Source organism: Python bivittatus, unplaced genomic scaffold, assembly GCF_059951505.1.
Source record: "Python bivittatus isolate LINGU-HERP-01145 unplaced genomic scaffold, Pbiv_v1 ctg000070_np1212, whole genome shotgun sequence".
NCBI classification, from domain to species: domain Eukaryota; kingdom Metazoa; phylum Chordata; class Lepidosauria; order Squamata; family Pythonidae; genus Python; species Python bivittatus.
Genome location: NW_028277034.1, coordinates 5,178,280 through 5,202,840, shown reverse-complemented (window position 1 = coordinate 5,202,840; position 24,561 = coordinate 5,178,280). Strand labels below are relative to the sequence as shown.

The window sequence follows — 24,561 nt, the reverse complement described above, 5'->3', positions numbered from 1 at the left end:
TTTGTCTAACTCTTTTATGGTCAGGGAGTGATTAAGCAGATGGCATCAGCACACTGTTTTTCATGGTTATCCCCAAATTCCTGATTTCTAAATGCAACTATTGCAAGGCAAAAACATCCTCAAACTCAAATCTTAGTGTCTACACAACATGATTTCTTGGCAACAATGTGGAAATGGCTTTCCAGCACTGCCTTCTGTTTTTTTGTTTTTTGTTTAATTTAATCTTCCCAATCTAGCCTATAGCTCTGATATTTCCCAGTGAAGTCCTATCCAAGTACAAATCACATCCAATGCAGTTCATTTCTCAAGATGAGCTGAGGTGCTACCATCTGTTGTAAGTGGGATTAATTTTTACACAGCCTCTAGGAGATCCATTTTCCCTACTCTTGAAGGAAGCTGCTTTCACGTACTGTAGCTGTTTTCTCTGGATATTTCCAAACTGCTTTTCAGGCCCTAGAAGTACACAAAAGTCAGGTTCACTATCAAAACTTTAAATTTCTAGTTAGTATCTCCCCTCCATAATGAGAACTGATGAGATGTTTTCTGTTGTTTATGACTATAATAAAGATTTATTAGAAGTGATGAGATGTTTCATCCCACAGAATTCCAGGGGGTCCTACAATAAAATTCATAAAGCCCAATCAGCATAAAACAGAAGAATAAAACCTGCTGCACTAGTTTATCTACTTAGCTTGAGAGGCCAAGTAAAATCAGCACACTAGCCATTATATGATTCCCATAGCACTTTTCAAGTTCCCGAAAGGATCTGTCAGGTTCAACCCAAGAACATAGTGAGACAGCCCAGAATCAGTTCAGCTCCTTTATTAGCTTACACCTAATAGACAGAATCTCGCCAGACTAATTCTAATCCCCAACAACAGCAACTATAACCATGATGCCTTTAGGAAGGGGCCAGTCTCCTTCTCTTGACTTTCCCACACTCCGGCTGGGGGCTGAGGAGGTGCTTTCCCTGGAACCTCTCTTCCCCCTCCTGGCAACCTTGAAGCTCCATTCCAGAATCCTCCCCGCTCATGTCTTCCATCACAGGACCTTACCCAACAAGACTTGTTGGTACCTTTAAAGAGGGCCAGAGACAGAGTGATGGATTTAAGTTACAGGAAGGCAGATTCTGGTTAAATGTTAGAAAAAAACTTCCTAACAAGAGTTTGCCAGTGGAATCAATTATAAGAGAAGTACTGACTTCCCTTCACTGCAGGGGTGTCAAAAAACCAAGATGGAGGCTGCCATGGTGCAACTGAAGCTCCACCTATTTTTTATGCGCATCAGTGCATCAACCTCTGCTTTACTAGATGGGTTTGAGTTGAGGCTCAACATCCACCATCAGGAACTCTTTAATTTGGTTTCCTGAATTAGGTAGGGATTGGGCTTGGTGGTCTAAATGGCTCTTGGAATTCTATGATACCAAACTCTCTAAAACCCCAAGGAAGAAGGAATCTGGCCTGGTCTGCTAGATGTGCTTGCTATACCCATTGGAATCTGCAGCTCCACCCACAGTTTTCATAGTGGTACTTCTTCTTTCTTTTTTGTTGTTTCTCATCTCTGATTGAGTCGCAGCCACTTCACAGTCCTGCAGATGTCTGCTCTTGGGGCTTAATGGAACTCATTCTCAAATAAGAGGAGCAGGATTTCAACCTAAAATATTAGCTGGCTCGGTGACTTAGAACACATCATACTAAGGCATAACTCATGCCTTCTTTCCTAGTGGTTGAACTACTGCAATGTGCTTTACATGGGGCTGTCCTGGAAGGCTACTTGGAGACTGCAGCTGGCCCAGAATGTGGCAGTCTACATACTTACCAGTTCCTAGCACTGGCTAGGGTTAGTGGATACTAGCAGAAGAGGCAAAGGAGGAGCTGGACAATTGGAAAGGACAAATGGGGGGAAAGGAGGACACACTGTTTAACTTTCTTGGCATCCCTGGCAAAAATAAGAGAAAAACTGCAGCAAAAAACTGCAAAAAAAGGTACCTGGGCCTAAATATATACGAAATTACTTTTCTAGCTAAATTTAATTGCAATATTTTCCAACAAATCTTTATTTTCAAGAACGTGCGCTAGTGATAATATAAAATCGACGACGCGCTTTTCGCTTATGTTCTAAGAAGGCCCCAGGGTATGCTGGAGGTCTAGAAGCATTCTTAGAAATAAAAATTATTTTTGAGGCCCATTTTAGCTTCCTATTTAATTTCATAATTACAATAATTTACAAATAATAAAATTAATAATAAAATTAGAACACTTTTGGACTACGATGGCCTCAAACTCCATGTTCTACCTAATAGAGCATATAATGATGCACATCGAATGTGTAGCAATACATTTTGGTTCTGCACAGCTCTAAACATTTGAAATGTTAAAGGGTCACCTTAACCAATTTACACTGCAAATCAGCTTATTCGAGTTTGGTGCTATTTCAGTACTTGAGACACCCATACCTTTGCATATTTTGGACACACAAAACAAAAGTTAAGTTATATTATGGCTGCTACAATCTCAAAAATTGTGATGATTCTATGCAAGGCATTCAGAGGTCCACTATGTTTATTCTGGTTCAGAGAACAATGTAGTGAGCTCCATCCACATGATGGCATTTTGAAACCCTTTCTTTTCATTTCAGAAAAATATTCCCATCCCTACCCAGACTGGGAGAACTTCCGAAGTAACTTCAGATTCAGTGAACAAGCTCAGGGACTTGAATATCCCTAAAGGAGGTCTTGAATGAAGCCCATATTTAGCTTAAGGGTTTGTGGAAGGTTTTTCTTGTTGGGGGTTTTGTTGTTACTGTTGTTCTGATTTGAAGAGATATTATCAGCATGAAAGCAAACTTTTGCAAAGGGTCATCTCCAGGAATACATGATTTCAAGTTCCCTTGTCAGTTTTGAGTGGCATGAAATCAGTTTTGAAACAGTTATTGCAGATGTTTTCAAATCTTTAAGCTTCTTGTGTCTTTTTTAGGATTTCAGCAACTCCATCCAACCCTGACTTTCTTGGTCTCCCTTCTCTCAAGTTATTCACTTTTCTTTTATGTATTTGTTTTGCAATTCAGTCCTCATTCATTCACTCTGCATGACCAAACAGCTTCAATGTACTTCTTTCATACTGGGTGCTCACTTTTGTATTCAATCTACAATCATTCAGGATTTATTCATTCTTGACCTTATCACTTCTTTTCCACATAGGCTTCTTAGGTACCCCATGCCACTGCATTCATCTTTTTTTGTTTGTTTGTTTCTCTTAATATATCCAACTTACTTCCATTAACAACGTAATTTTTTTCATCAAACCTTAGCCCCAATCCTACCTGCTACCTTTCTACTAGCATTTGCAATTCTTAAAATTTCTTAAAATTTTAAATTTTAAAATTAAAATTCTTAAAATTTCTCTATTTATGTTTCTATCTTTACTAAACATTCTACCAAGGTACCCAGATTCATCTACTTGCTCTAGGTGTTTTCCCATTTATGTATAATGTGCAATTGTTCTGTTTTCTTTCTATAAAAAAACTACCATGATCTTAACATACACGAATTTTGAAATCAATGTTCTTTATCGCATCAAAAAGTCTATTTAACATTCCTGTTCTTTCTTTCCTTATTAGATTGCTCTGTGGTTAAATTATAAGATTAATTGTTAAGGAAACTGATTACTCTTTTTTAAATGCAAGCCTCAATCTTCAGATATTACTTTCATGTAAAGGTCAAAATTCCTAACTTCTGTACTCTCTCTCTCCATCAATGCAACGTCTAAGTTAGGTGATTACTCACCTAACAAGTATCAGGAATCATGACGTAACAGTTTATGCAGGTATTTTATGCTCTTTCCCCCCTGAGCTAGTCAGAATAAACATATACTTAGTTGTTTTTCATGTGGAAATAAGCCAAAAGCACATTCTATTCACGTTTATCCTGGTTCAATGATCATAGTGGCCCCTATGGTGTTCAACATTGCATTCAATTCTTTTGTTAAAAAAGCAGTTTACAATCTTCTGTGTGAAGAGTCCCATGTGGAATTTAGATCTAAGATAGGGAGACTCGTAGGAAACTGCATTAAAGCAGATTTCAGCTAACTATTCAGAGAAATTTCCTGATATCAAGAGAGGTACTTACAATCCCTTTATGTGTCATTACTTTGTAGTGGTGAAGGAACTGGTATGTTCCAGTGATGCTGGACTATACTTTGGGAGTGTTCACTTCCTGAAGAGTCACCCATAATGGGTGGATCATAAAAGAGTGGACAGACTACATATGATCCTGTGGAGGAGGAAATGGTAGTTCACTCCAGTATTTTGTCAAGAAAATTAAAGGCATGTATGCAACCAGGACGACAACATCATTGTTTTAGAAGAACCTGCCAGGTTGGAAGGCATATACGGGTGAAACCTGAAAAATTAGAATATCATGCAAATGTTCATTTATGTCAGTACAGCAACTCAAAAGGTGAAACCAATATATGAGATAGATGCATTACATGCAAAGCGAGATATGTCAAGCCTTACTTTGGTATAATTGTGATGATTATGGCGTACAGCTTATGAAAACCCCAAATTCACAATCTCAGAAAATTAGAATATTATGACATCAATAACACAAGGATTGGAAATAGAACAATATTGGACCTCTGCAAAGTATAAGCATGCGTATGTACTCGGTACTTGGTTTGGGCCCCTTTTGCAGCAATGACTGCCGCAATGCGGCGTGGCATGGATGCTATCAGCCTGTGGCACTGCTGAGGTGTTATGGAAGACCAGGATGCTTCAATAGCGGCCTTCAGCTCCGCTGCATTGTTCGGTCTCATGTCCCTCATCTTTCTCTTGGCAATGCCCCATAGATTCTCTATGGGGTTCAGGTCAGGCAAGTTTGCTGGCCAATCAAGCACAGTAATCCCATGGTCATTGAACCAGGTTTTGGTACTTTTGGCAGTGTGGGCAGGTGCCAAGTCCTGCTGGAAAATGAAGTCAGCATCCCCATAAAGCTCGTCTGCGGAAGGAAGCATGAAGCGCTCCAAAATCTCCTGGTAGACGGCTGCATTGACCCTGGACTTAATGAAGCACTGTGGATCAACACCAGCAGATGACGTGGCTCCCCAAATCAACACAGACTGTGGAAACTTCACACTGGACTTCAAGCATTGTGCATTGTGTGCCTCTCCATTCTTCCTCCAGACTCTGGGTCCTTGGTTCCCAAATGAGATGCAAAAGTTGCTCTCATCAGAAAAGAGGACTTTGGACCACTGGGCAACAGACCACTTCTTTTTTTCTGTAGCCCAGGTAAGACGCTTCTGACGTTGCTTGTTGTTCAGGAGCGGCTTGACAAGAGGAATACGACATTTGAAGCCCATGTTCGGGATCCGTCTGTGTGTGGTGGCTCTTGATGCACTAACTCCAGCCTCAGTCCACTCCTTGTGAAAGTCCCCAACACTTTTGAATGGCCTTTTCCTGACAATCCTCTCTAGCCTGCGGTCATCCCTGCTACTTGTGCACCTTTGTCTACCACACTTTTCCCTTCCACATAACCTTCTATTGGTGTGCTTTGATACAGCACTTTGGGAACATCCAACTTCTTTTGCAATTACCTTTTGGGGCTTTCCCTCCTTATGGAGGGTGTCAGTGATGGTTTTCTGCACAACTGTCAGGTCAGCAGTCTTTCCCATGCTTGTGATTCCTACTGAACCAGCCTGAGAGACCATTTGAAGGCTCAGGAACCCTTTGCACGTGTTATGGATTCATTAGCTGATTAGAGTGGGACACTTTGAGCCTAGAATATTGAACCTCTTCACACTATTCTAATTTTCTGAGATTGTGAATTTGGGGTTTTCATAAGCTGTACGCCATAATCATCACAATTATACCAAAGTAAGGCTTGACATATCTCGCTTTGCATGTAATGCGTCTATCTCATATATTGGTTTCACCTTTTGAGTTGCCTTACTGACATAAATGAACATTTGCACGATATTCTAATTTTTTGAGTTTCACCTGTAATGAACTAGTAGGGAAGAGCAGAAGGCAAGTAAAATTAGCATTGGTACTTACAATGTGGCTGGATTAAAGCTGAAAAAACAGCCAATGTCTGATGTGGCCAAAAGCAAAAGTTCAGTGCTGGAAAGATAAGTATTCTGCAACATAGAATATAAAAGACATGATGCAAGGCAAACTTGATGTTATCAGAACAGATATGTCATGACTGAACATTGGGAATGTTCAGGGAATCCACAATCTGAGATAAACTGGAATAAGTCACTTCACATCAGAGAAGCATCAGATTGTCTACTGTGGACAAGAAAACCATAGAAGACATGGGGTAACCGTCAATATTAATAAAAGGATGTCACAGTCAGTCCTCAGATACAACCCTCCAGATGATGGAATGATTTCAATAAGAGTCCAAGAGAAGGCAAACAAAATACAGAGGAGGCAGAAACTGAACAGTTCTGAGGTAAATTGCAATACAGGAACCAAAAAAAGATGTACTAATAATAGGAGACTGGAAGTTGGAAGTAAAATAGCATCTGAATAATGTGAAAATTTGGCTTCAGTTTACAAAAATAAGTAGGAAACAGACTAAGAGTTCTGCAAAGAAAATTTCATTTTTACAGTAAATACCTTCTTCCAACAACCTAAAAGATGGACCTCTCTGGATGGATCAAACTGATCAATCAAGCTGATTATATGCTTTGTAAGCAAAGATGGAGAAGCTTTAGTCAGTCAGCAAAACCAAGATTTTTACTGACTGCAGCTCAAAGTCCTCTTTGCAAAATTATAACTTAAAGAAAACAACTGGATCATTAAGATACAGCCTCAGCAATAGTCCATATGATTGTGTGGTGAAGTTAAATAATATATTTAATGGATTACATTTGATCAACAGAGTACCTCAAGCACTGGTGAAATTCATGACATCTTCAAAGATGAAGGGGGGGGGAACCCTATCCCAAAATGCAGGAAGCAAAAGGCCAGCAAAATGGCTTTCAACTGATATGTTGAAACTATCTAAAGAAAGCAAAAAGCAGAAGAAAATTTGCCCAAATAAATGCTGAGTTCCAGAAAAAAGCAAAAAGAAACATAGAGTTATGAATCAGGAAGGCAAAGAAACTGAAGATTATAATGAAATGGGCAGGACAAGATCCTAAGAAAATTACAGAAATAAAGGGAAACCTTTATGCAAAGATGGGCATTATGAAAGACAAAGAAAGCAATGGAGAATGATGCAAAAAAGAGACGGTGTGACCGTACAGAAGAAATTGAAGATACAAAGATTTGATCACTGAACTTCCATTCTGGAAAGTGAAATTAAATGGTCCTAGAGAATTGCTAACTACAAAGCTTCCAAAACTGATGAAACACCAGCCAGACTGTTTAAAACCTTGCAAGAGGACGCAGTTTGAGCATTGCTTGCAGGTGGTAAGCAGGTATGGGAAAATGGAGCAATATTTATAGAGTTCAAATGCCTCTGTACTGATTTACTTCTAGGGAAACGTGGAATTTTGCATGGTAGGAGAGCTTTGAGTATCCTTACTTTCTTTTACAGCACAGCGTTTTGATATAGTTAACTATGCCTTTAAATTTTGTGACTAATTTTACCATGTTGTCTGTTTATCTTCCTTTTGGGGGGAGGGTTCCTTTTAAAAATAAGCTATCAGTTGGACATAATGGATCTGTATTTCCTAAATCCAAACTTGCAATTCCACCGGTGGACTTGCCACTGTTCCTTTTCAGGATTTTCGCTGCTTCGTTTCTAGTATCGCGTATTATAAATAAGAGAAGCAAGAACAGATCCCTGCGGAGGGAAAATTTTCTCCCACAACTTAACAGGAACCATTTATATTTAAATCTGGCCCTAGACAGTCTTATCAATTGGCAAGCAATACGAATTGTTTCTGCCTTAATAACGTCTCAATTACATCGATTGCCCTCAGTTGCTGCAAAGGACAGCCCCCTCCCCTCCCCGCTCTCCTGCTTCTGGTTGGGCCAGGTAGCGAGGAATGCTGTGACGTCACCGGGGAAGGCAGGTGTTGCCAGTCCCTCAAGGCACAAGAAAAGGTACTCCTTGCCAGTGCCCGGCCGGGATTGAGCACGCGCACTAGGCAGAAAGCGGACCAGAGGGAGAGGGAAGGGGGGAAGGAGTGAGAGCGAGCGAGCGCGCGCGCCCCGCGTGCGCGCACGGGCTCAACGCACCAGCTCTGAAGTCGGCGCGGAGCGAAGCGTCCTGCGGTAGCTGCTGAAGCTAAACCGAGCCCTGCAGGGCTGCGCTTTGGACAGCAGCTCCGGGCGCGGTAGGTGAGCGCTTGCGGCCGCCGGGGGCTGCCAGGGCTGAGGAGAAGGATGTCCTGGTTGCCCCTGCATCCTCTGGCCCCTGGCTGGGCTGGCTGCGCCGCAGCGGGTGCGGACGGGGGCTGAAGTTTTGCTGGGGAACTTGGGAGGGGGGGACGCTGGAGGTGCCTTTGGCGCGTCCTCCTGCCCGGGCAAAGGCTGAACTTTCGCGAGGGAGGGAAAGTTTTTCGGGTCGGCTGGGCGGGCGCCGCGGCGACGGCGAGCGAGGGTCGCTCGCCTCGGGTCAAGTTGGAGCGGGGAGCCGTCGCCTCCCCCGCCTCCTGGGAGACGCCGGCGAGCCAATGGGAAGCGCGGCGGCGGAGGCGGGGGGTTCTCATTGGAAGGGGCAGCCTCGGATTCTGCCGCTCGCCCGGAGCTGGCGCTGCGTCTTGCCTCGCGCTTCGCCGGGGGCCGCTGGCAGCCTCGGAGCTCCCGCGGCCGGCTGCGGCTGGAGAAGGGTCTGCAGGCTCGGCTCGGCTCGGCTCGGCTCGGCTCGGCTGGCCGGGCCCCGAGCTCCTGCCGCCGCCCTCCAAACTGAAGGCGTCCAAGAGGGCGCGCAAATGAATAACCCAAGCCGTGGCTTCCCTTCGCCGCCGCCAGCTTTAGGCAGTGCCAGGCGCTCAAGAGAAAAGTTGGCAAGGATGTCGCGGCTGACCAAAGGGCTCTTCGGATTGCGCTCTGTTGCGCTTGCGCGGAGCCGCGAAGTATGTGGAAAGCGACCTCGCCGGTTATTGCTGCTTTTAAAAAGAGAGGGAAGCAATTATCTAATCCACTCAGTAAAAGAATACCCTGGCGTGCCTCATTGAGAGCCGACGTGCGTTACTGGAGGGTGTTGTAGTCGCTGAGCTTAGAAGGCGCTGTCCCTTCTCCCTTTGAGCCCACCCTGCCCTCTTTCTTTTCGTACATGGCAGGAAGGTGCTGAGAGGAATGTGAAGGGAAGTGGTGCCCGCGTTTGCCAAGAAGAGGTTCAGATTTCATCCTCCTCTTAGACCTCCCTAAAAGCTCTTATTATTATTTTTTTTCCTGTAAGGTACATCTGCCAAACTTAGATAGGCTGGAAGTGCATCTGGCTTATTAATCGGTTCACTTTCTTTTGCTTTCAGTCATCCACTAAAAATACTCTCATGGTCTTCGTGAGAGGGGTTCAAAGAGGGTCTCAGTTTGGACCGAGAGAGGAAGGTTGAGTTTAACAGTTCCTGCCCCAGCTTTCCATGTAAAATGGATTTTTCCTTTGTTTTTCTTGAAGGGTGGCTGCTGCAAAGAGTAATTATGGTTTGAGTATGAAGCATTTTATGTATTAGAATCAGTATGCAAAATAATAAAATATTTGCATTGAGTTCAGTGGCACCACTAAACAACTGAGTAGGTCTGCATTCTAGCAAGTTTTGAATTGGTTGGTGCTGCCCTTGTGGGATAACTGTAAGAATGAAAGATCTGTGATTCTGGTACTGAGAATTCTCTTTTTCCCCCTTTTTGCTGATCTCCTTAATATAGATTCTGGACAGTTTAGTCTCCCTCTGGACAGCTTTTAGCTTGGAAAGTTTCTGGGACCTTTTAAACACAGTGCAGTGAGTAAAGGCATCTCCATATTCCCCACACTGTTCTCACATCAAATTGTTTCTGTGCAGCTTCCTTTCAGCTAGGCTGATGAGGATCAGGTTTTCTCATCACGATAGCTGGGACAGGGTTTGTGCTGAACCTGGTAAAAATAGCCAGATTATTAACTGATATTTTATCTCTCCAGTCTAACATCTAACATATGCAGAAAAGCTCAGAGGAACAAAGCAGAATTTTAGAAACAAGAAACAGAATTTCTAGAGATTGTGGAAGGGGGAGACAATTTCAAGGTGACTTGTTTAGGGCTGCAAACCAAGCTTGTGAACTGAACTGTGAGAGGAAATCTGCTTTGTGTGATGCTTCAGGCTATGGATGAATGTGTCCTTGAGTCAAGTGGCTTGGATATGCTTGCTTGCTTCTGGTTGAGAGAAATCGTCAGATATGCAATTTTGCTGGCTTTTTCAACAGTGTCAAGTTGTACTCTGTTTCTTTCATATCCAGTGAAAATGTCCTTTCTGCTACAGAGACAGCTGCATTCTTAACTCAGATCTGCCTTACTGTTCTAAGCATTCTGCAGTGCTGCAACAGTGATCATAATATGGAATAGTGACTGCAATTCCAGTAGGATCCTCACAATTGACCACACTACTGGTGTCCTCACCTTGCATCTGAATAAGGAAACTTATAAGTGCTGTCTTCAGCTGGCCGACAGAGAAGGGACTTTGCAGAAAATGGCCCCTGTACGCCTGTTTTTCTGGTTGTGCTTGTTTTCATAGTGAAGAACAAACCATCCACTCTGTGGAAGAGCAGAAAAGCAGTCCCTCAGATCAACTCAGAAAGTTGGTGCGGGGTGTGTGTGAAATAATGATGAAGCTCAGTGGCACCTTGAGTTTTCAATACCAGGCTGAGGTCGGATTTCCGAAACTATTTTCTCTATAATTCCAGATGAAGTCCTGCAAAATTATTTTTGAAAAGTTTCTGCTGGAGCAGTAGTTGAGTTGGAAGCTAATTGGCTTAGCTTACGAAAACTTTTGCAAAATACATGGTATTGTAGCAGGAAAGAAACTTGGATTGGTGAAGCCCTTGTGTATCTTATACATTAATATGTTAATTTGCAAACCTAACTGGACATGCAGTTGTAGACTGTTCATAGTATCTGAAGTGTTTTATAAATAAAAATTGGCATAAAAGGTATAATTCTCTAAAATTTCAATGTAGCTTTCAATCTTCTTAACCACTTCTAATGTTCAATATTGTAATGTCTATACTTTTCCTCTGCTCTTGCTTTCTGACACCTTTTTCCTTGAAAAAAAGACAACTTTAATAATAATGATGTAGATAAAAATAATATAATATTGCAAAAGGCAGCTTTACTTGGAACAGCTTATATCCTGTGACAATACCTTTAACACCATCCAACAACACCATCTGCCTATCCCAGGTCCTTGGGAAGGACTCAATAAGTGGATAAAAATGCCAAATCCAGACTAAACATCTGGCTGACTGTATGACCAACCATAATAATATAATAGAGGTAGGCTTGTACCCAACTAGCTGGGACCTATATGGAACCTGTAGATGGAAAATCAATGTCTAAATGAAAGATTTACAGATCTCTTACTTAAAAAACAAGTGAGCTTTTGTTCATGAATAAAGGCAAACTACCTCTCTTTTAATTTCTCATTTTCCCTATAAGCCTGTAAAAGTACTTTGATAACTTGATGCTTGACTCATTCATAGTTGCCTGCCTGATTTAGTTAACGGCTGGTTTCCTATATTATGTTAAGCCATAAAGTTTGGGTTTTGGCACTGGATTTGTAAACCTAGCCATTGTAGCATATAAACCATGGCTTCATGGGATAGCATATTATAGTGTATAAATAAGGAGGTTGGTCTCCACTGATTAACCTGTTTTATCCTTTCTGGAAGGGAATATTGTCTCTGATTTTTTTCCCCTGCTTTATTATTTATAGTATAATGGAAGGGACTGAAAACATTTTAGTGATAGAAACATGTAGATCAATAGAATTGATTTAAAAGAACTACAAAATTAGCTGGTAACGTCTGTTTCTTTAATCAAGTTTAAGGAACTTAATACTCGTACCATATTTGGGGAGATGTGGTCTACTTGAATTAAATACTACTCATTTCATATATTGGTTTCTGACAAGTCAGGTATTGTTCTGTGAACATGGGGGATAGCTTGTGAATGAATTTTGAAGCTTATTAAGAAATTAAAAAGTCAAATTATTTTTAAACCAAGGTAGCCAAGCATTGATTTTATCCTTAATAACTAAAGTATAAAGAGCGTGATGATACGATTTATTTTTATTTGGAATCATTCCTAATTTTTCCTTTTCTCATTAATCCCCACCTTAAGTACTTGCTTTTAGAATAAGTTTGCCAATTCTGTACTATATAGAACACAAATTATTGCAATTGTTCTTGGTCTCACAAATTTATATATGAGAGATGCACTGACTGGTTAAAAAAATAGCAGCAAGAGTTCTTAAACAAGTATCTCTTCTAAAAGGGTCTATAAACTGCAGAAAAACTTCTCCCAAACACGTCCTTCTCCTTTGCATGTTTTCCTCTCCAATAAATCAAGGGCCGTAGCCTTAACCTGAGGGGAATCTCAAAGTATAACTAGATCGTTCTCATAATTTAATCCTGTCTTTCTTAAACTCTGAGAATTCAGTAAGTTATGACATGCTAGTGGATTGTATCATGAGACCACCCACATTTCCAGTAAGAACATGAAACTATGATGTGCTTTATTTGGGTGTTTGTTTGCGAAACATGGACAACTTTCTGGAGTCTTTCAATAACTAAACCTCATAGTAGTCGATGCCTCATGGTATCACTGTGGATCCCGTAACACACCCACAGGCATCAGAAGGGTTCAGTATGTGGTGGTCTGATTTTTTATTTTGCTCTCTGGGGAATTTTGGGAGTTGAAGTCCACACGTCTTGAAGTTGCTAAGGTTGAGAAACACTGCCTTGGAGTAACAGTAGCTTGCAAAATAAATAAATAAATTCAGACATACTTAAAAGAGATCTTGAATTGTTTGCCTCTTTCTTGTAGGATTAAAATATAATCAATAAGGCTTTTGCTAGTAGGTCAGCTGTTTAATTATAATAACTTGTACTAAATGGTTGTGCTTTTTGATTGGTAGTTTGATTAGGCAGCTTTGGAAAAATGCTCAGTTGCTTTGAGTGTTTGTATTTCCTTTTGTTTCTATTTATATAAAACCCTGCTGGCAAAGATACAGGAACCAGAAAGGGCACTCACTTTGAATCTGATACCATTGTTCTGAGACCGCAAGGGGGATAGTCTGAATGACTTCTTGAGGCTCCTGAAGAAGTTAAAGGATCAGAAATGATTTTTAAACTCTGTTAGTCAAACACCTAATCACCCTTTGAAGACAGGAATACAATAAACTGGATTTCATCAGTTTACTTTAAACAGTAAGTGCCATGCATTCAGAAAGCTGGCATATAAAATGCCACTGAGTTAAACATTTTCCAGGCACTTCTTGTAGATTTGTAGCTAAAAATAAGGTTACTTTATAGGTTTTAATCTTATTGACGTATGCCAGTATCAAGGAAGAAATTGTGTTAAAATGAAAAATATCAGTATTGCTGCCATCTCAGTATCTCATAATGTTTGGTTGCTGTTTGTATGGGGAGTGCTGCGTTCAGGTTGTAGCATAGAGAAAGGGGCTCATTTCTGATTAAACAAACTTTTTCCATATTTCTGTTATTTTCTAATAATTATGTACCCAGTTAACACTTATAAGCTTCTTGGAAAGTCAGACATCGTGCCATGTAGTTTGCTTAGCCATGGCTTATTTAGTAAAGCACATTGGCGGGGCTCACACAACATACTTTAAACATACACCATGGTTTACAAGCCACAATTGGTGGTTCATACAGCATATCAATTCAAAACAAAGCAAACTGCATTCTGGGTTTGCCTGATGTGCATACTAGCCACAGATAAGCTGATTTTCAGTTCATGTTGATTTGTTGAAAAGCATGTACAAGCTACAGTTCTAAAACGACCAGATTAAAAACAAATCCAATTGTGAGTAATTTCAACAAAGCTATTAAACTCTGGTTGAATATAAGATTGTTGCCGTTTTTTTCACTGAGTTTTTGCTGAAGTGTGATGAAAAAGTTATTGGCTGTCCCTGCTATAAAGATCAAATAAATTCTCTGTAGTTGAGATTAATTTTTCTCATAATGCAATGCTTGAGATTTTGTTGTTGTTTCAAAGGAAGGAAGCAAACGTTGACAAGGCTTTGCTCAAGATCCTTGGAATGACGTTTGTAGAGAAACCTGTTTGTAACATGCTGATACTCTCATTCATACCAGCGCTATCAGAATCTCTCACTGCTACCCAGTAAAAATTATACTGCATTCTATCGTATAGTGCAGTATTAATGCAGCATCAGGGGTTGTGCAATATGGAATGTGAAGGTTGTGTTATATGTGTTTTATGTGTGTTGTGTGTTTTATGTGTTTTATGGTTTTTATATTTTTAAAGCTGCACTGGGGTGGCATTAATCTCGTTGTACAAGTTGTACAATGACAATAAAGATTTCTATTCTATTCTATTCATTTCCACAGTGGCGATATTTCCTAAGTAACACAGAAGAGAGTTTGGTGCAGATAAAATTTAGACAAGGTGTGGATAATTTCTCATGTGTTACTCCTCCAACCAGCCCATTTAACCTGGCTTATTTTCAAAATTACTACATTTTCTGTTAGTTTAATTGGCATTAGTAAACTGATTCTGTACAGCTTTTCAGTCCTGTTACTGAAAACCTGTTTTCAGTCCTGTTACTCTCTGAAACTGATTTACGTTAATCTGTTATTGCCCTCACTATCACCATGTTCAAAACATTAAGATCTTGTGGATGAAACAGTTGTCCCTCCAAGCAGGCTGATAGGGGATGACAAAAATGCCAGCCAGCCAGCCAGCACTCTGTCTCTTCTATCCATGTCCTTAGCTTGCCTTGTGATGGTTTTTTTCTATGATTATTTGAAATAAACCCCACAATCTGAGGAAGAACACCAGAGTTGTCCTTCTACTTAGTTTAATAATATCAGTGGAAAGGCTCTTAAGCATTAGCCTTAACAGAGAGGGGGAGAGCTGGAAGGTGGGGTGCAAGGAGAGTTTCCAGCAATGGGAAGTAACTTGTCACTAAATTACAAAATTGTTTTCCCAGCTCTTCTGTGCTGTAGCTGAGATGACAATTTCTTTTGAAGAGGAGTGATGGTCTGGCTGCAGAGAGATGCGGCACAGGCATGAAAGCAACCTACAGTCACTTAGTGGAAGTAGCTGGAATGAAAGAAAATGCGATTGAAAGGGGGGAAGCTATTCACTTCAAAATCCTGCAAATGAATGGGCTGCAGTGATCATCCATCCAGCTCTTCACTCCACTCTCAAAATTATTTAGGCCATCATTTTCCCTTAATTTAATACAAGTTGTCTGTGTTTTCTTTCACATCCTAATAGATGTTCCCTGTCTTTGCTTTTGAACTACAGTATATCTTCCTCATCAAATCATTTTTTTTCTTTTCATAAACCTTTTGCAACTAATATAAAAGACTAATTGAAAAAATGTTAATGCAGTTGAGGGCATTATTAATCAAATATATAAAGCCATGTAGCCCTGGTCTGTCTTACCTTTTCCACCTTTTTTACCTAGAATCCCAAAATTTGATCCCTGAATGTATTTAATTCCATGCTTTCTTCTGTAGCGGCATTTGGCTTTTTTGACTGGTTCACTTTTTGTTCAGAAATTAGTTAGAAAATCATTTTTTTGCTTGAACAAAAATAATTAGTATTTTTATCACTCAAAATAGAGTGCATTTTCTTCTTCATTCACTCCTAATTTTTTCCTAATTTAATCACATTTCTGCCTTAGTTTACAAGTTCATCCTTTCTCCCACTTATGATTGAAGTTTCTAAAATGGTGTCAACTAGCTATGAATGGGTTTACATTCTTTGTTATTTATCCAGAATAAAATATTTTTTGTATCAAGTCCATGTATTAACACTAGAAACATATTTGCAAAAGGGTGATAAAAGTTAGGTTAAAACATTGGATCAAATTTTTAAAATTTTAAGGAGTCGCTTAGCAAATAACTGTCAGAACTGTATCACTGCATTTTACTAGAAAACATTGCTATAAAAGTTTATGAAATCATTCTTGGAATAACTAGGTCTCTACTGTAATCAACAGCTTAGAATCCATGTATGTTATCCATAAGTTCGTACTAATGTGTCTTGAGTAAGGACAGACTACTATATAATCTATTGCTTCTGATAGCTTTATTATTGGCTTTGATTGTAGTTCTGTGTTCAAACAATCTCCTCTTGGCTAGACTGCTATACACCATTTTACTGAAGTCAGAAATTTTGTTCATGTACAGATATATTGTACATGATTGTTGATGTTTCAGTCATATGGAACTATCCACTTTAACCTAAGGAGTGGACAGTTCCATATGACTGAAAATCTATACGAGAGCAACATTTATGTACATTTATATTATATACAGCTTCATTGGATGGTAAGTAATAAATCCTATTATAAAGTCAGTTGCCAATTCCCAGACAACTCTTTCAAATTCATACTTATTTTTTCATATTCATGTTTGTCCAAAGTTAATTGGAATAATTATAATAAAGTAATTTCCATTTTCCTCAACTAATTATTACTTCCCATATAGATAATGCTTTGAGCTGAAATAACATTGTAAAATTTTATTTTAATATTTTATATTTAGATTGTTCAGTAAGAAGTGGTACATATTAAGGTATAGACTATATGAGACTAAAAATAAACATATTTAGACAGGTATGTAAGCATTTCTAGGTCAGATTGCTGACTCCAGTTTCACTTATCATATACAGGCCTTCATGACCTCTCTTCTCCCAATCAGATTTAATAAGCCTAATAAGTGATATGATATAAATTCACCAGCATGTTATTTTGTTCAATAAATTTATAGTTTGGAGGTTTACCTGTGAGAAAAAAATGGATTTTATGGGGATTTTTTTTTTTTTTTGGTTGCAATTAGTGAGCATGGCTGCAGAGTTAAATTAGCAGATTGCAGTCCCATCTCCTTTGTTTGGCAGTTTTAAAACCATGCAGAATTTAAAAAACAGAAGATAATAACCAAGATCCATGGGACTTGTGCAAGCTCTGTGATTGCATTGTAGCAGTTCCTAAGTCTCTATCCCAGATTAAAGATATTTAATTTATGCTGCTGAAGTTTGTGATACTGCATTCTGCTAAGGGCCTTACTTTATTACATTGGTTGAAATATTTCTTGAGATATTTCTTCTCTGTTCCTATGTTCAGGCATTGCTATTGATGATAACTCTGAGCGTCTTAATGTAAAGACAGTTGGTAGTACCACAAGGCTATTTGCTAATGCTGACTTGAAATGATTATGTAAAGTGTGCATTGCAGCTCTTTGATATATGAAATTATACAATTACTCTGCATATTTTATCTGCAATGATGTGAGGTGCAATTAAAGTAAAAATTGCATGAGACTTTATACAGTTTGATCAGGTAAAGGTGGACTAAGCACATTGGTGGCAGAGGGAAAGATTCTGTAGAGGTCATTCAGTAATACCCGTGGAAGTTATATTTAGGTCTTGTGTATAACAGAATCCAGTTAGAGTAAAGCTGCTATTAATATAGTTAAGTTATTTATATGTAACATGAGGGAGTAACCATTTCTGTAGTAAGAATATAGTAATATTGCTTCTCCCAGACTCATAGATACTGATTCAAGAATCATTTGAATTATTCCTCTTCCACTACTATTATGGTTATGTATGGATGTGAACCATCAGGCTGAACAGTAAAATACAACTTTTTTAGCAGGCTTTCTATAGCCTTGCAAAATGAAGTCCTGCTTGTTGGCTTGCTAAAGTAAAAAAAACCCTATCCATACAGATTATATAAAGAATAAACAAAGCTTAATGAATTAAGTACCTAATGTTTTGCAAATATATAAAGTAGTTGTGGATATTTTACTCAGATACAATATCTATGCAAAATAGGCATGAGCAGGGTTCAAATATAATCTAATTTTCTTGGAGAACCCAAAATTTACCAGTTGGACTGGTGCAAAGAGGATATGCTTGAGATTAAACAATGCTGAGCCAAGAACCTGTTTTGAATGCTAGAATTAAACGCTCAAAGTCTTTAAATAGTACAGTCTGATAGCTGCTAAATTATTAAATTTGTATTTAAATTGCTACATTTATTAAATTAAAGCTGATTAAATTAAGAAGCCTTTTTGACTCCTAATTATTTACTACAAATCATATGACCTATAATAGATGTATATTTGCAAAATTTGGAAAAGACCATTGGGTTAGAATATTGTAAGTAAAGGGATCTGCACATGGAATCCCTGGGGCAAATCTCCCTATGAAAAAGATGGGTTTTGCCCAGACCCGCATCTGAAATCTATGAGAGACAAGTGGTGTGGTAATAGTAACACAATCAAGAAGGTGCATGGGAGAGAGATCTCCTCTTCTTTCTTTATGGTGACCCACCAATATATGTAGATGATTAATGATCTGGGCACCATATTTTAAGGAGATAGTAAATTGGAGTGAGGACTATATTGCTAGTAGTCTTCAAATACCTGAAAGATCGTCACACATATGAGAGGGAGTAGACTTGATCTCTACTCCTCAAAAGGGCAGGACTAGAACAAATGGGTTAAAACTAAAAGAAGGAGATTCAGGTTAGTCTCAGGACTCTAGAAACTGTCAGACACTAGAACAGGCTTCCACAATCGGAAGTGCTCAGGCAGGGTTGGATGGTCATCCGTCAGATGCTGTAATGGGTCCTGCACTGAGCAGAGGTATCTTCCGACTTTGAATCTGTGATTCTAATGGGGACCTGTTGTGTAAAAATCTGTTGGGTAATATCTGATTAAATAGAAGAGAAGAATTATTAAAACAAAATTTGTTTTTTTAATAAATTCAGCAGTATATTAATACTTCTAAATTCCAGGGCCTTGTGATTTAAAATGCATAAAGCAAGCAGTTGTGATATTCAAGAGCTCTTATTTACAAAAAGCACTGAAGAAGTTATGTTAAGACTGAAACAAAATAGGACTCAGCTGAACCTATCATCTTGCTAGACTTTCTATTTAAAGGAGAATTTGAAGTTTGGAATTTGACTGTCTAGAGATGTTTTATGTGTTGGTCAGCTTCCAGCTGATGCCTACATTCAGTTGTATGTAGTTCTGAGAGTAGTGAATTGTAGGTAGTCCTATGGGAACAGGATTGTCACACTGGTAGTAGGTGTGAATGGGATTTAATTATTTTAATGGGTCTTTAAATGATATTCCCGCTCTAGAATGTTTTTGGGTAAAGCAGGGGCGTCTGTGAGGGGATCAAAATGGTGGGTATGACTAAGTAATCAAAGGCCCACCCCTTTTTAACATATGTTGCATGCATTGCATATTCATAAAAAGGATCGGAGCGTCAATTGCTGGGTTGTATCTGTCATTTTGATGCTGTTCACACACAACACACGATGCCCCTGCATGAAAGGTTCATAAATTATATTGGCATATAGTTACTATTTTTACTTTCTAATGGACTATTTCCTCCATCCAAGTGTCCTGAAAAATCATAGTTAATAGAGAATTATTAACCTAATTAGAATACTAGGGTTTCCTTAGCAGAAGGAATAAATATTAAGAATGTGGGATGTATATGTGTGGGCTTGCATGCAAAATCTCAATGAATTAACCATTTTTAATTAACTTATTTTGGGGGAGGACTCAGGATCTACCAATCCTTCCAACATGTATGCACAGTTTACATGTACAGGTCGAATTCCTTCCAATTACTGTAGCAGTTATAAGAGAGGAAGGGCGTAAATCAAAACTCAGTATTGAGTTTTGTGAGCAAGTGACAGGAATCTTACTTATTTAAACCATTTTGTGTGGCTGTGTGTAGAAGAGAGAAGTGCATGGGCAAAATTGAAAATGATTTCATTTTATGTTCTTGTGTTTCGGATGCTTTAAAAGCCCATTCTTGACTTGTGTACTGCAGCTGGCATCTTTCCAAGACAGCTATTTTATTCTGGAAAATAAAATGGGTGTCCCCTTTTCCATGAGCAATAGTGGCTTAACATGGCTCAATTTTTAAGGTGATAGCTAACACTCAATCTTGTACCTTATACATAATTCTGTGGAAAAGAGTCTGGCCATTTAAAAGAACTGCTATGATTGTTTGCCTGGGACCAACAATGTAAACACTGCACAATGCCACCAAATTAGTTTTCCCTCCCTTAGATTCAAAAGTTTAGTAAATCATCTCTAGCAGTTGGTAAACAACATGGAATACTCCAGTCTGCGGTCCTGTGCCGCTTAAATGGGTAAAGGGTGTTCATTTTGCCAAGCTGTTTTTCTTTTACTGCATGTAAAATAGCAGGGTTAGCAGTTGCTGGACACTATTGGATATCTATGTGTCACAGCCTTGCTTAAAAGCCATGAAAGGCTTTGCAAGAATTACTGGACCTCATACTGCTGGCAGACAACTAGCCCTTGATGCAGGGTTGGCAGTAAGTCCCAGGAAAATTCTTCTGCTAAAAAAAAGTTACTAAATTCTGCCTTGTTGCTGCTGCACCACTGAACTGCTGAATACACCCAGTCTCATGAGAGGAGCCTTTGTAAAAGAAAAAGAATCTACATTTTCTTGCTCTAGTATTTTTTTTAATGTTCTGAAGTATGCTAGGAATAGAATCTACATACTGGAGAGTAGTCAAACAAATACAGATTTTGGGAGGAAATGGAAATATCATGAGTAAAATTACTCATATTTAAATATTGATATTAGAATCATTAATTTGTGTCTGGTTTACTTTTGGTGTCTAATTTCACTGGAGAATATACTACAGTACTTCTGTTGCATCTATCATGAAATTTATTTAATAAAATTATGAAGAGTACTGTGGTCTGTATTTTTCAAACTAACAAGGCTGTACAGCTCATTAGGAAGTTTTCGTGAAACTAGACATTGGGAAAACAATTTTAATACCAAGCATTATTAGGATCATATATTATTAAACTATTTTATAGGAATTAGACAGTTTAATACATCATATTGTTGTTGAAAATAAATATTCTTGAAGTGTCTGATTCCTCTATAAGAACTGGGATAATCTGGTTCTTCAGATTAGGAAGAAGAAAGTCTACAAATTGAGTATAAATCTCTAAAAATGGCCAGCAACTAGTTTATTTCAAATTCTAACATGCCAGACTCATTAAGCATCTCATTGTCCTTATAGCTGCCATGAGAAAAACTGGTAATTGCACAAATTGAGGAAATTTGAAAAAGTCTATGAAATCAACACATTGGATGGTTACTGAATGATATCTACAGGTTTGTCCTATGATGCATTGGATTAGAGGGCAAGTCATAAAATCAACAACTGATCATTCCCTGGTACAGGGAAAATACCATGTTGATCCTCTGAGTATTTATGAAGAGTAAATTCCTTCATTTATATTCTACCTTCTTTTATCAAAATTGTGTAAGACAGCTTACATGAAATAAGTAGGTTCGTAAAGCCAAATAAAAATGCATTAATAGGTAGCAGAATCATATAAGACTTTGTTTTTATCTCTCACATGTGCTTATGCAAGATTATATTCTTAATGGTGCTGAAGTTGTGATCAATCAATATAACAATTCTTCCCATTGCTTTGCAACCACCTGTGTTCCTGAAGAGGTCTGCCACAGGATTTGGCAGCCCTCCTGAATAGGACAGGATAGGGAGTATAGGAAGCAGCTGGAGAAGAGAAGAGTTAACTTAAACTTAGGCAAACCTCCATCTGATTTGGGGTGGGAAAAGTCTTAAAAGTTGAGCTCAACATGAAGTTGTCTTGACTTTACCTTCTGCAAAAAGAGATCTGATTACAGAAACTTTCCATCCAAATTTATATTGGGGAGTAAATCAACATAAACATATCTCAGCAACTTTATTTCTCTCTTTTTGGTAATGACAGATTTTTATTTTAGGAATCAATCAAACCATCTATTACTGGGTGAAAATCTGGGCAATACTGTAGCAGATTTGAAATCTTACTAATAGTTTTGGTAATGCCATGTGCTTCAATCCTACTAGTGATGCCGTGCTCCGTTAATCATCTTTTGGGTTAGACCAGCCTTTCCCAATCAGAGTGTTGGACTACAGGTCCCCATCATTAAGCCAAGTGGGCTGAGAGTTGTATTCCAGCACATTGTAAAGAGGTTGGAGATGAATCTTTCCATTCCAAAGACCAAGTCATTAAGCGAAATAGTTGCTAAGTGAACACATGACAGAGAGAGAGAGAGAGATGCTGCAAAGATCACTGGTTGCTGCTGTCTTATTCAGATAAAATGCTCTTGTACAGCTATGCCTGCATTACTCTCACTCTGGGGTGCGTTGTTATCAAGTGCCCAAAATTTGGTCGTAAATGCACACATTGCTCAGAAAATGAATTTTTTTATTGCCATTTATTGCCATCATATTTGTGAATGGTTGCTGACCGAGCTCGTTGCTAAGCGAGGCTTTACATGGCTACAATTTTTCTAAAGCAACATTTTACTCAAGTACTCTTTTCACAAGTATACTATAAGTCCTCAGTGCTACTGCCCAAAACAGGATGTACACCTGCAAGAGTGTCCTGTTACATTGTAGTATTCCTGATTGGTAATATTTATGTTCATTTATTTGATCTACTTTTTAGATAATGGCACCATGTATACTTGCTAAACCATGTTGTAGCTGGGCATAGCATGTTGACTGAACCATGTAGTGGATCTAGATTATTATTAATGTGAAGATCCTTATCTACAATCCAATTTGTGTTTATGATTGATTACTTTGGTCTTGGCTCCGTGTGTCATCCAAATCTGAATTGTAGGCTCATCTGTTGTTAAATCCCCTTTCTAGCCACCAGATATAGAACCAGGTGAGTACTAGTAGGTTTTCTGGAAGAAATAAAGTATGATAATATTGGTAGTACCCTTTAGGTTCCATTGCAATACTGTAATTTCACCCAGTTTGGTGTATGGGGACTTGTAGAGACAGTTCATATCCTGGTTTTTGGTTTGCCAAAGTAAAAGAGAATTGGATTAATGGGATGTCAGAAATGCCATGTCAGAAATTCTTATGGGTAATAATAGCATGTTGCACTTGTTTGGGGGGGGAGCATTTAAAACCTGCAGCAGATTATATTAGGAAAATCATACACATTAAGCATTAATAAAAAAAAATCATCCAATTATATCATGATTCACAAGGCAATTTTTTAGTCATATGTAGGGTTAAATTCCTTGGATTGCAGTCATATAATTGCTTACCTGGAAGTAAGTGTAAGCCCCCCTGAAATTAATGAAATTTCTGAGTAGCTCTGCTAGAATTAAGTTGTTAATTAAGTTATTTTTTAGGGCAATTCAAGGCAGTGGTTCTGATACAGGTAGTCCCTGGGTTAAGAACACCCAGTTTAAGAATGACTGATAGTTAAGAACGGAGCCTATTATAGCAAAATTTGAGTTCATTACACAATACTACTTATACGTTATTATACAATAATACTGTTCTAGTTTACGTACAAATTCAACTTAAGGACAGGCCTTGGGAACAGAACACGTTCTTAAACTGGGAACTATCTGTATTTTAAATCCTAAATATCTTAGGGCTATCTACCTGAAATGTCACCTCACTTGTTTTGAATCTGTGACCAGTAAGATATGCAAAGGACACACTTTTTCAAATATATCCTTTTGGAGTACTTTTTCTGAGCTATTTCTAAGATACAGAATGTGTATCATTTACAGTCAAATTCTGAAGGTTGATCTATTTAACTAAGGTTTTAAAATTGTTTTATGATTATTTTAATGTTTATATCTTTTATCATTTTTTGTTAGCCACATTGTTCATTCTGGTTCGATTAAAAAAGAAGGATATAATCAAATAAACAGTCATGGTGTAGCCACAGACTGAAAAATAGTGATTAACCACAGAAATATGCAGAGCTGTTGCATTGATCAGAGGATGTTTTACAGTGCAGTCATGAATGTCTTATCAAAATAAAGTTTCAGTGAATTCAGAGGAACTTTCTCCCAGGTTACTGTTTATTAGATTGCAGCTTAACTCTGCTTTTTAAAAATGTTATTTTTCATCCTGTCATTCTTCATTGATGAGAAAAGCCCAACTGAAACTTGTATAAAGGAATCAAGGTTATGTTTCTTGAAGTAAGTGATCCCTCCCACGTAGACTATTTACAAAACATAATGTTTTAAGGATAATGGAAATTAATAGGAACATCAAACATCACTTGCTGCCCTATAAAAGTATCTTCAGTTTCTCCAACTAAGAGAATTTCTATCAGATTTTGGCAAAGAATTAAGAACACCATGAACTAGGACACTTAATGAGTTTTAACTTTTTAGCATCTGCACAAACATGAGATGTCAGTTACTCTTAATATTTTTTTTTAATTAGATCATTTTCAAAATATTCACTGTTGTGAGAAGCTGGAGTGCAGGATGTCCGTAGCTCTAATTTAGGGTTAATCTATGGCATGCCTAGGCCTTTTTCTAAGGACTTGCAATCCAGGATAAGTGTG

At 38.5% G+C, this 24,561-nt stretch overlaps 1 protein-coding gene across 5 annotated transcripts in view; it reads left to right on the top strand.

Moving 5' to 3' along the window:
- Positions 1-8,074: 8,074 nt before the first annotated feature.
- Positions 8,075-24,561, top strand: part of MTUS1 (microtubule associated scaffold protein 1) — a 98,523-nt gene continuing 82,036 nt past the window's right edge. For 2 of the 5 annotated variants that reach the window (XM_007426899.3, XM_007426897.3), the window contains exon 1: positions 8,075-8,291. The gene's annotated coding sequence lies outside the window, so the exon portion shown is untranslated. Of the gene's footprint in view, positions 8,296-8,790; positions 9,033-24,561 lie in introns of those variants that run through there. The other 3 variants (XM_025165862.2, XM_007426898.3, XM_025165863.2) reach the window with 3 other exon arrangements.